The following is a 13,646-nucleotide window of genomic DNA, read 5'->3' as shown; positions in this document are numbered from 1 at the left end:
CAGTTAATCATTTTTCATGCACGCACGCGTATCCGCACACAGCTGCTGTGAACGTTATACGTTTGAATGTATAGTTCAGTGATTTCTCCACACCTGAGCCCTACGGTTATACGTATTTCTATAAAGAGTAGCCGGCGCCAGTTAAAGACGCCAACATATCCTGATCATATAACAAACAAAAGTAAAACGCACGTTCATTTCAGGATAATTGAGTGCATTCGTAGCACTGAATGAACTTGAAACAAGGGCTTAACTAAAAAGTTATGAAGCCAATACTGGACTCATTTTTCGCGGTAAACATATCATGTTCCCGCAGCTCAGCCATTTATGTTGACGACACCGAACATTGTCTCGTTCCATGAGCAGAAACACATAACTCGAACAATTATATATGACCGGAATTTAATAAATAGATAGGAAAACTCAGTATGTGGCGTTTAGTTTCCGAGCTTTGAGAGAACGTTTATGATTCGATTTGATTTCCTTCTGGTAGTGACGCATATCGCCTATCGGGAGTTGATCAAGAATCAGCTAGTATTAGCAACAAATTAAGAACTGAAAAGCAAGCACAAATTACGGGGAGGAAGGGAGATGGTCGAAGCAAGCCAACAACAAAATTAACAACAAAGAAAGGAAAGAAACCAGCCTGGAACAAACCGAAACTCCTCAACTGCAAAGCGAGCATCCCTGAGACAGTGTCTAATAATTGAGATACTCCGATAAAGAACACACCATATGGTGCGGGTTTTATCGTTTTCGACGCAGTACCTACAAGTAAGTTATTATGATTTAGGTAAAACTCTCACAGTTCTCCTTCAAACTCACTTTCATTAACGGACTCTTTTTCATAATTGCGAGATCCTTGGCACGTATGACATCCTATACAAAAAGGAAAGTAAATGTGACCTTCACTGTCACGTGTTTCCTTTTGCAATGTACGTGTCAACTTACTATATTAAAAAAACGCACTACACAACGTACCTCCGCCACTTGACAGAGCCGAATTGTACTTCTCGCTCAAGTGCGTAATCTCGCGAAGTACTCGCTATTTCGCAAGTATGTACGTTATTCCCTGTTTCGCAAAGGAGTCCACCGAGCCGGGGATTCCTTCAATGACCCTGCGTGCATTCCACGTGCGCGGACCGTGCGATTAAAAGCGCGAAAAACGAGCCGCAGATTTCTTATCGCCGTATCGGCCTGATATGCAGTCGTTGTCTCCTCAACGTTGCGCACTCTACAAGCCGCTGTCAGCAAGACAAGAGCGAGATAGCAGTGTCTCTTAAAGGGCCGGCTCAGTAAAAACGAGTGCCAGCATTCTTTCTGTGCCCCCGCCGCACTCATACACAAGTATACTACACCCCTTTCGCAGTGGGTCCCTCTCATTGCTTTCCGGTGCATTTTTGTCGCAAGTCCTTTTTTTTTTTCGCCTGCTGCATCAGCGCCGCCGTTTCCTCAACGCTGGCGCACATTCCACGAACCTGCGTTTGTATTGTTCTTCAGGCAGATAAGGTGGTGTCGTCAGTTCCCAAATAGATGTTTTCGGCTCTCACGTATCTTTCAGCTCCACTCGTTGGAACAAGGTAGGGAAAGAAGGGAGGGAAGGTCAGTGAGGTTAGCCAGTGCAAGTACCCGCTGGCGAGCCTTCGCTGTGGAAAGAGTTTAAGGAAATAAAAAGTTGTGGAATGAAATAATAAAGTGAGAAAAAGTGCACATAATAACGCGATGCTACGCGCTACAACTTTCAAAGTCAGTCGCATCATTCACAAGTCCTTAATAACCCTAGCTAGGCATTTAAGACACTGAGTGACGAAACGCGTATGAACCGGTGTCTTTGAACTTTTTCCTCCGTCAAGAGGTGATCATCCAGCATTTCGAGCACTTTTTTTGCCACACTGTGACGGGGACCATCACAGAAGAAGTCATTGATAGTCTCCTCGTCTCCACAATTGTCGCATGCAGCACTGTCGGCCATTCTGATGCGGAAGTAATAGGCATTCGTGAATGCCACGCAGAGCAACAGGCGGCACAGAAAGGCTTCTTCCGCTCGTGGTATCCCTGGTGGAAGACGGAGCTGCAGACGTGGATTCAACCTGTGTAGACGTGCGTTGGTAAATTCACGTGAGTTACACTGTCTCAGTGTAAGCTCGCGCGCGAAGTATTGGTGTTGTTGGGGCGTAAGGTTATTTTTATTTATTTATTTATTTAGTTATCCTACCCTCAGAGTAAGTATACATTATAGAGGGGAGAGGCGGCATAAAGGAGGTAAAAATGATGTACAGAAAAGGCACAGTATAAGTAACAATGTCTGGAACTCATTAGCTTAAACAGAAGCGTCTCCTTCAAGTAACAGCAACAATGAACGCTGCGCGTTACATAGGAATCTGACGCTCAGCAACAACATTCATGTGCCCCAGATGTTCGCACATTACAACACCGCCCTGCCTCCCAGCCCGCTCATCGAGCAATTTTTCAGTGTCGCCGCTGATGTCTTCACGACAAAAACGAGGAAAGATGACCGATGAAATTTTTTAAAGCAATAGAAGATATGAAAATGCTGCATGCGCGCTTTTTTGTGCGCCTATAACTTGACCTTACCACTGTGGCGGACTTGTGCAGACACCATTCCTTATTCCTTCCCTTCCTCGCATCATCCTAGCTTAGAAAACGCGTGTCTCAGGTTTAACAGTGATACTAGCTGAAACGCGGTCATATTGGTTAGGGCTAGTAGCTGCGTGGGAAAGCCTGCTTCCGGAATTTCTCATAATCCTATGGTGTTTGTAAAGAAAAGCAATGTGTGAAGCGCTGCATAGGACGCACTTGATGTTGAGGTCAGCTCATTCTCTTTGCAGTATGTGTCCAATGTAATTGAAGCTCCGGATAAAAGTAACGCCGAAGTAATCGATTACCTTTTAGTTATTCCTCAATTACCTTTATCGGGCAGTTATTAGTAACTGTAATCAATTACATCTTTAATGAAGTAACTGTAATTGCAATTGGTTACTCTTTTCTACAACGTGTACATGTCTGCGCGAAAAATGCGATTGTTGAAAGTCGTCTGTGCTAAAGTCATTAGGTCATTGCAGAGGCATGGGGGAGTCAGCCGATCGACGTTTGCATCCTGGTGGCGGTTGCAAGCTTCAACTTCCTGTTTTCTCCTCATCCAATAATACGCGATTGCCAGTAGTTCCAGTTCTACAAGTTTCGGGCAACCACCGCGACGTCGGCGTGAGCGTGCTATTAAGTTTTGCCTACGAAATGCGTGCTCACCCGACGCCATTTTCCGAGGCCGAAACGCACGCACAGAGAAGCTGCACTAAGTGGGAGATGCGTGTAGTATTTGTTGTATAGGAGTAGTCACAATATGCGGCGGGAGTAGCTTCCGCGCGGATAGCCACTATAAGTGACATCATGAAGACTGCGGACGTTGCCACAGACCCTGCAGAGAATCTCGGGCAGCTTGCACGAAGCAATTTACCAGTCAGCGAATTTCACCACCAGTACGAAACGTCCCGAAAGTGGCAGCAATGACGACAGGCTGCCTCACAGTAACTTGTCGAGCAACGTATAGAGTCGACACTCGCATGCAATAAATTTCGTTTTTATATTTCTCACGCATCAACCGTTGTATGCGGCAACCTATCGAGTCACTTTTATTAGCTATTTCGCCAGTGGACAAAGGTATACATAAGACCTTCCCGACTTGCTTACACAGTTATATCGAACGTTGGCCTTCCTGTGTTTTCATGCATAAGGTGTGGAGCAAACAAAAGAACCTCGAAGAACATGTACAAGGGACGGCTGAAATCACGACGTCTACACTTCGCCTGCAAAACAAGCTACGACGGTTGCTATCGCATTTGTCGAGAATTTCATCTTCATGTATGCAGAGGTATAAAAGGAGCCACTAAAGCGGCAGCGGCGACGACAACAACCCTGACGGTGCACTGCCATGTATACGCTGGCTTGCGCTGCTTTTTTTTTTTTCTTCTAGCGCGAAGCGCACACAGACAGACTCGTTGATAAGGTCGCTCCGCAGGTCATGGTCACGTGTTTTACGGTGCATCGCGATACTCTTCAAAAGGCGGTACCTGTTGTGGATTCCTTAGACTCTCGGTGATGCCTGTCCATTAACTTCAACATACTATCGTTATATTGTCATCGTGGGCGACGATGTTCAGAGGCTACCGAAATAAAATAAGTAAGCATAAAATATTGAATAAAGCTCACGAAAACAGCACCTCCCCCCCTCCCCTCCCCCCCCCCCCCCCCAACACACACCGACGTCGTCATTGTCTCGCAAACAATGCAGTCATCTAGAATGTTTATTGGGATACGCTCGAGGCACATTCGCACCATATCCGTTACCGCCGTCGCTGTGCTGTCATGTTATCGACAGCACATGCGCACCCCGCGCCTGGAGGGGGTGAAGGTGTCCAAAGACGCGCAATGCGTTTGATTGCAAAATCAACGAAACCAAGTCAGGGGAGTGAGAGAGAGAGAGCGAAAAAAAAAAGGGATAAATGAAAGGCAGGAAGGTTAACAAGGACTGAGTTCGGTTGGCTACATATTCATAGAGTTAATGGTGACAATTTTTCTTTTGCCACGTGCGCCTCCTGCAGAGGCAAACGCATAAATCCTGTCAAAGAGTAAGTTTACTGATGATTTGGTTTCATTGCTTCCTTATAACTGTCTCTTCAGTTTACCAGTGCTTGGAAGGAGTCAATGGCTTCATTTTTATGTTTTACAACAAGAGAGAGAGAGAGAGAAAAAAAAAGAATGCAGAGAAATGCAGGAAGGTTAACCACAGGTAGTTCCGGTTGGCTACCCTGCACGGGGGGAAGGGTTAAGGAGGATAAAAAGAGAAAGAGAGTGGAAGTGAAAGATAGAGAGAAAGAGAGACAAGCACGAACAAAGCGCGTACACTATAGAGCGGTAGGGGGCGGCGTTCTTAAAGTCTATCGTGAAGCCCCGTAGACCTCAGAAACCTTAAAAAAGGGATTTCAACGCGGATGTTCGTTCGGAGCACTGACCTAAAGCTTTGAGTTCTGATAGTGGACGATTGTCCAACTGGTGCAGTAGTCTGCACGTCACTTGTCTCTGAGCACTGTATTGCGGGCAGACACAGATAATATGTGCGAGCGTCTGTCTCATCGACGTTGCATGTGTCGCACGTGGGGATGTTGGCCATTACAATGAGGAAAGCATATGAGTTCGTAAAGGCAACGCCTAGCCACAGCCGGTGCAGCAGTCTGTTCACGTCGTGGTAACCCAGGCGGGAGGTGCATCCCCATATGTCCGGAGACAACGAACGCAAACGACAGATGGTGAAAATATTCGTGTTCCACAGGGACAAGGTACAAATAATCACGGGACATCACTCCCAGCCCAGCCACCCAGCCAATCGCGACCGCTTGACCGCGATCGAAAGTGGTCGTGTGACACCGGTATAATGAAGAACAGTCGGAACCGTGACGGCAATAAGTTTGCACAAGCGAAACACATATAGAAGACATGTTGCAACTATCCAGATAATGAAAAAAAAAGACTGCACATATACGCCAGCAATTAATTTCCTCAAAATGGGATTGTTATAGAAGAAAAAAATTTTGACTTTTTTTTTACTTCTGCGAAAAAGGGTGAATTAGGCTAGCAAAATTATGTGAATTGTTGCGTGCCACAATAAAATGGCTGCAAAAATAATTGAGCATGCACCAACTTCCTCATCTCGAATGTGTAAGCCAGTGTGTCCGTCATTAAACAGGTGCAATTAAGCACTTTGTGCTGGGGGTCTTCACCTGCTGTCTTCGAAGCCTTGCAATCGTCTTCTGATACTTGGAATTTTGCCCTTGAGTATGGGTGATGTCCTTTCGCTGTACAGTGTATTTTGAGGAAATGGAGGTTCCTGCAATACGTAGAATGACAGACAGAAGGTAACCAATACTGGAGGCTTCAAAGCTATTGATTGTAGACGCTATGTTCCTTCGTATACGCAATACTGCAGCTTGCAAAGCTTTCTAATGGAGATGCTGCGTTCCTTCATGTAATGCGTATTTTTTCGTTAAGGAAGTACTGTTATAAATGCTAAGAAACAAGGAACATTCTACGGTAATGACTCCATACACAAATAAAACATGAGAACACGTATCTTCAGCCTAATGCAGAACAGCTAACTACGCTCGAGCGCATTATTGCCATACTGCAAATATTGCACGCGTACCGCTTTAGAAATAGCTACATTTATTTTGCAAGAGTAGAGCGCCATGCTTTTTCAGCAGTCGCTGCGCGTAACATAAAGCTCTCTGCTCCGAACGGCATAGGCTATAGGCTTCGCACGTGACTATAGGCTTCGCACGTGTTGGGTTGTGCCCAGTGGTCGTGCAGCCTGTCAAGCTGCTAGCCGCAGCCGCATTTTCCTTGATGTGTTCTGCCACCTAGCGGAATCGGCGAAGCTCCATAGCCCGGCCGCGAAACGGCTCGGGTGTCCACTCTTGTCGTTTACTATGTTACTCTATGTAGCGCTTCCGGCCGCTCACGACTCCCCCCCCCTCCACCCACCCCAAAACAAGTGCACCTAAAGCTGCGGCTGGAGCTGCTTAATATGCGTTACACGTCGGTGAACAAAACTGAAACGTAGAAGTAATGATTTGTTGCATAAAAAATAACATAGCAAATAGGCTTCAGCTTGCCCCTGGATAGAGGCACTGCGGTAGTTCGATGGTGCATCGACGGCGTGGCCGCGTGTCTAAAATTTTATCATCCTACTGGCCATGTGGACGCATCCATGGAGTTTCATACAATAATTACTAGAGGGAACTCTGGCGCTAGTGTCTACGGGAGCTGCAATGGGAGCGATTGAGCTATAGCATGGTAATTATGCATGTGCATGGATTTGCCTAAACTTCGTCCTTCTGGCTTCAAACGGCTTCGTGACTTTGTAAACTCGTCCTTTTCAACAATGTACTGCGCAATAAATTGCAACAATGTTGCAATAAATCTGCAACATCTCAAGATGTTGCAAATAAATGACCCTTTCCTGGTAAGAAGCTCGGAAGAAGTTATATTGGCCATAAATGAAGACCAGGGAACCGCACTAACCGCATTTTCAGTAGATGTAGAGGACTTATATTATTCTGTGCCGCGAGATGGTTTGATGTGCGCTGTGCGCGATAGGATAGAATATTTTGGAGAAGTTAATTTTCAGAATTCTGTATATGTCAACAGCGACAATTTTTTCGCGCTTTTAGACTTTTATCTTCACTCAACTGCTGTTAATTATGATGGCCAATTCTACATCCAACGCACTGGCATCTGTATAGGATCAGCCATCGCCCCCATTTTATGCGACATTTTTTTATCCACGGTTGACAATGTAATTTCTGCTAAGTTGGTGGACATGCCTGTAAAGCGACTGTTTAGATATGTTGACGACTACTTAATTGTTATGAAGAAAGATACTTGTATGCATTTTCATGACGCGGTCGAAGAAAGTTTAAACTTGTTCATCAACTCATCGGGAGGACTTAAGTTCACGTATGAATTGCCAATTAACAACCGTATTCAGTTTCTAGATACTAACCTCTGTTTTTCTTTGGACGAGCACGTATGCTGGGGATATCATCCCAGATCTAAGAAAACATTGTTGCGTTACGACAGCGCACACTCTAAATTGATTAAGAGAGGCATAGCAACAACGTGCATTAAGGCAGCACTTAGTAAGACATGTGAGCATGAGTGCGATCAAAGTTTTTCAAATCAGATATCGCGACTACAGAACGCAGGCTTTCCCAGTTCTGTGATCACTTCAGTATGCGAAGCCATTTTGCAGAAAGAGAAACGAAGTTCCGATGCTTCCCGAAAAGAAAACAAAGACAAAAAACAAGCGCACGTGGTGCCATACCTACACAAGTTGTCACACAATCTGAAGAAAGTTTCCAATAGACATAATATTAATGTAATTTTCAGTGCCCCGTGCAAGTTGTCCTCGATATGTAATCGCATGAACAAGCGCGAAAGGCACCTGTGAACCCCAAATCATAAAACTCGATTTACTGAGTGCAGGCGCAACGTCATTTATCAAATACCGCTCAGCTGTGGAAAATATTATATAGGTCAAACGGGACAGTGCTTCAATGAAAGAGCTCGTCAGCACAGCACTAACCTAAAGAATGGCTATGAGAGTCATTTAGCTGGACACTGTAACAAGTGTCAATGCACCCTCATATTTGAAAAGACAAAATTCACAGGGAAAGGAAAGGGTAAAAAGTAAAGGGAAATAGTAGAGGTCTTTCATATAAGAAAGGAAGGAGGTAACTGTGTAAGCACTCCCTCTCTTGCCTTGTCGGAAAAAGAAATCAAATTTTTGGAAGAAAGATTAAAATGTTGGTGATTTGCAGATGTTTTTACGACTGATGTGCGCATGCCTATGCTGAAAAAGGTATAAATGTCCGGTGAATTTCAAATAAACTTCCAGTCGGCAGTCAGCGCTTGTCTGTGGTATTTGTTTTCTTGTCCTCGTCTTTTTCGCGCTGTTTCACCTCAGTTCTAAGCATTAGAGCCGGTTTTTTTTTTTCAGCAAAAAACAAGTTATCCAAGAGAGAGAGAGAGACAGAGAGAGAGAGAGAGAGGAATATAAGGAAGCAGGGATGTTAACCAGTCAAGAGTCCGGTTGGGAAATTCTGCAGTGTGCGACAAAAAGTGAATACGCAATACACGGGGCCCCGCGCGCGCGTGATAAGAAACATTGAAAAGCCAGTTCATTGTTGCCACGACGTGGTGTACGAAATTCCCCTCTCGTGCAGTGGATGCTGCATCAGCCAACCTGGCTGTTCTATTAATGACCACCTCAGAGAACATTCCAATTTAATGAAGGGGTGTGTTGGCAGCCACCTAGCCATGCACAGCTCCCGTAGTGGCTGTCGTGCACTGTTTGACAAATGCGAAATATTGAGGCGCTATGGTGACCATCGTGCGGCCTTTGCATTGACAAGACATGACATGTGACATGTGTGACATGAGACATTGACATGTGAGGCCTTTTGCATTGACAAGATAGGCGATAGAGTGTGCCTTCGATATCGCTCCTCACAAAGGAACTCGCGCACCTTGCACGTCGATGGTGACGACCATTTAGTTGCGCTGTTTTTACATTCTCCATCGTGGCTATCTTCCTGACAGTGCGTTCCTACTATAACATGTTCTCATATCCCTCCTGCCAATTAAAGCCCCAGTATTTATTGCTGTGTGCGCAATAAAATATTGGTTGAAAGTGAGCGTTTTGTGTGTCTCACTCACGTCCCGTTGTTCAGCGCTGTAACTCGTTTTCTGTGCCAACTGAGCGAATAACTGCGTATGCTGCAGCTGAAATGATCAGAGGGCAACATTGTGTCAGCGTACGGTTGAATTATTCGACATCTTGACGACTCTTAGTCCGAGCCTTCGCTGTTGGAGTCCAGCAAGATTCCTGGTATGGGTGCCGAGTTCATTCATCTGCAGCCATTACCATGATTCATGTGGGCCACCAGAAATTGCCATAGTTTCATAGCTCTTGCGATGAAGTGGTCCAGCTGTACCGAGTGTAGAGAAGGAAGGGTGGATTAGTTCAGCGAGTTAAGAAGTGTGGAGAAGAGAGAGAAGGCTGATATAATATTAACCAAATTAATAACCTGCGAAAATATCGACAAGGTGGGATTTGCGTTTTCACGAAGGATGAAGAGCGGCGTCGTTCACCGCTTAGGCAGTAACCCGGGATAAAAATTCTGAATCGGACTATATATTTCATACGAAGATTCTAAATAGATTTACGTCCTGCCAACCTGCTGCACTTATACGACTGCAGCATTGTGCGTTTCGAGGAAGGAAGACGGAGTCACAGTTCCTCGAAACGCAGATTAAAGCACAGCTATAGCTATAGCTGCCATCGTCAATTCAAAAAAGGGTTCAAGATTTAAGGTCAGGGATACCCTTCTCGTGGGTTGCAGAACAGCAGTCACTGCTCGCGCAGAAATAGAAGTAAACGCTGCCCTTTTGACACTGGCTATATGCTCCAAAGTTTGGATTTACATCTTTCAAGTACAGGCAATAGTCTGCAATATGCGTGCATTTATAAACTTAGGCTGGTTCCCACGCCTTTCGCTCAATAATTGGGTTTAGTAGCTGCTGCAATTTGGCACTTTTCATCATTGTTCCATTTTGCAAGCGACTGTTCAACTCTAAGCGTAAGGGAAAGAAAAAACTGTTCATAAGCAGGACTCCACCAGCCGCGATAGCTAATTGATGTCTTACTGAAGTGCAGGAAAAAAAATTAACATGGAACAACAGAGCCAATTTTCACTCTCTAGATTTCACAGATTACCAGCAGGTGCCCTTCCGGAAATCATAGAATTCTCAGGACGCTATAGTGGATGAAATTATGATGCTAAGGTGGACGTGTGCAACCAAAAGGACAGGGTCCGGGAACGACCACTTCCGATGAGAGATCAAGGTCGCGGACGCTGCAGCAAGGGTTCAAACGTGAAGGCTGAGGCGATATGGCCAAGTCATGAGAATGAACGAGGGCTGCGGCATATCAGTGGTTACTGTGACGAGAGAACCTAGATCAGCGAAAGAAGATGTGGCAAGGCGATATCCAGGAAGATTTCAAAATCAATTCCATGAGAGGTGATTAGGTGGTCGACAGGATAAACCAAAAGAAGGTCGTATAGCGTTCGCATAGCATGCACGTGTTGCTGACCTCATAACTCACACAACATATTCCGCATAACCAAAAAAAGAGATGTGAATCTTTACGAAAGTGTAGCAGGAAATTTCAATAGAACCCCATACTGCTTTCTCTATGGTATCGCGATATTTTAAGGTGAATGCAAACTGGCCATTTCGCATACCGTACAGCGTGGAGAACTACTGACAAATATTTTTTTCTTGTTTCTCTTTTTCTTTCAAGAGTTTGCCGGATTAAACTTATTTAGCCAACACGTATCATGCCGCGCTGGCTTAGTGGCTATAATAGATTTCTGCTGATGAGATCGATATTTCAAGTTTGATTCCCTACCCTACTGCAATGTAGCTCCCAGTGTATGCGTTCCTGAGTGAAAAGCTCATTCGTTATAATCGCCGTCACCGTGGACAATGCATAAACACGCTCAGCATCACGAACCGTGTGCCTTAGTGTACACGAGGAGGAACAGCCAACGAGCTACGCGTCCGCGCTCATCTTGGTTTGTTGGCACCTGAAGCGAGGCAATTAAACGAAGCCAACCCGTCGCCGATTGCTTTGCCCGTAGAAGGAAGGTCAGGCTCCTGGCTACGGGCACCTGTATACTCGTGCCTGTACCCCTATCGTGAGGAGTGGTGTTTTTCCTCTTGCTTGTCTGTGGCCCGCAGGTCATTCCGTAGCGTGAGGGTGTGGGTAAACTCAAAGTGCGTATTCCACTCGACGAGGACACCGCGCGAACAGCAGCTGCGGAAACTGGAGAACGCGCTCGTAAAAAGGGAAATAAACAGCGAGCGACGATATGCGCCTTGCCCAACAGACGAGCATCGCGCTCCAAAATGAGGTGAGCCTTCCCTCTGAAAGTGATACGAGCTGCAGCGGTCGGTGTAAAGATACCTTGTGCACATGCACTGTTGCTAGGAAGTGCCAACTATGCTTGCGTTCCTTCTTTATTATTTCCTTTTCATTTTCTTGTCGCCTTCATTTCTTCCTTCTTCCGTTCTTCCTGTTTACCTTTTCTTTTCCGCTCTCTCGGTCCTATTTTGTCTCTTCCGCTTCTCTTGATCCAACTTGCGAGTTTGCCAAAGCTTGCAATGGGCAATTGCGGTGCAAGATCTGCACAGGAGCACGCGATTACAAGGCCCCTAAGTGCTCAGCTATGGCTCCGAGTATCGCGTTTCTATGGGTGAGCACTTGGTGGCTTTGTAGTCATGTGCTCCTGCGCAGATTTTGCAGCGCAACTGCCCATTGCAATATTTTGCAAACTCGCAAGTTGGAACAAGAGAAGCGGAAGAGACAAAATAGACCGAGAGAGCGGAAAAGAAAAGGTAAAGAGTCGGAGCGCAGGGCTATCGGCACTTTTCGCGTTACCAGGTGGCGTTGGGTACACCGAGAAGGTGTCATATATATATATATATATATATATATATATATATATATATATATATATATATATATATATATATATATATATATATATATATATATATATATATATATATATATATATATATATATATATACTATGAAAGCGAGAGCCTCCGTGACGCATTGTGACTCAGTGTGGCTCCTCGGGATCATCGAGCGCCCACCGGAGGCGCAAGAAGTTCCCACAGCCATGCGCTCCGATCGAGTATCGTTTCAATCGCTGAGACATCTAGAAACCGGCTGAGAGAAAGTAGGGATGCATGCAAAGGCAAGGATGTTAACTAGCAGTAGTTCCGGTGGCTACCCCGCACAGGGAGAAGAGGTAGGGGGATAAAAAGAGAAAGAGAAAAAGAGATTAGCACAAATAAGGTAGTTATACAGCAGCAGCATGTAGCGCTTTTAGTATATGGTGATACGGAACAGCCGGCACAGTGTGGCTACACTGAAGAGAAGGAAGATGACGTTTTCTCGATTGATTTAGGACCGCCATCTTGGCTCCCGTTGGTCTGCGTGTAAATATATTGTAAGCAGACTTGTGCATCAGCTACACGTAACAAATAACAATATCGTGCAGGCAGGGTGACTATTTGTCACCACCCCTTTTCAAAGGGAATTTCATTAAATAATAATAATAATAATAATAATAATAATAATAATAATAATAATAATAATAATAATAATAATAATAATAATAATAATAATTGTGAAGCCTCGTAGACCTCAGAAACCCCCCGATGAGCGTGAACAAAGTCTACTGCGTGGAGTTTCTTTGGGAGCACTGCTCTACATTTCTTTCTGATAGGAAACGATTGTCCAGTCGATCCAGCGCCGTGCACATCACCTGCCCCTAGGTACTATGTGGACAGGCACAGATAAAATGGGTGATGTGTCTCGTCACAGCTGCATGTGTCACACGTGTGGCTGTCGGGCATTCCAACAAAGAAGGCATATTGAACTAGGAGCAGTAAATGCGATGCCGAGCCACAAATGATACATGGTCTGTTCGCAACGTGGCAACTCAAGTGGAAAATGTAGTTGTGCATCCGGGGATAGCCAACGTAAACGACACACTCTGAATACATTCGCGTCCCACAGAGGCAATGTAAATTCACGGGACATCTGCGCAGCACAGCCGCAAATTTATTTTCGAGAAAGCGGAATCAAAACTCATCGACCGCTCACATGTGCAAGTCGGGCGGCTGATCATTTCCACTGAAATTGCAGTGTCCCGGAATCCACAGAAAAATTGTCATGCTCATTTGTCATGGCTACGATGACAGACAGTGGCATAGTTAAAAACGTTTTTCGGGGCTACGCCACTAATTATAGGTATGTTGAATCTACGGGACATGTTGTTTATTGGGTCAGTGGCACTTTGCTTTTTGTATGCTTTGGAGAGCTGCTTCGGAGTCGCAGCAGAAAACTGCCCATAGTTGCGGTGGCTCCTGACTAGTGAATTTGGTACAGTACGAAATGCAGCAAGCTCTGTACCCGTCCGATGTGCTAATAC

Source organism: Dermacentor albipictus, chromosome 3 (genome assembly GCF_038994185.2).
Source record: "Dermacentor albipictus isolate Rhodes 1998 colony chromosome 3, USDA_Dalb.pri_finalv2, whole genome shotgun sequence".
In the NCBI taxonomy this organism is placed as follows: domain Eukaryota; kingdom Metazoa; phylum Arthropoda; class Arachnida; order Ixodida; family Ixodidae; genus Dermacentor; species Dermacentor albipictus.
Note: the sequence above shows the minus strand (reverse complement) of the source record.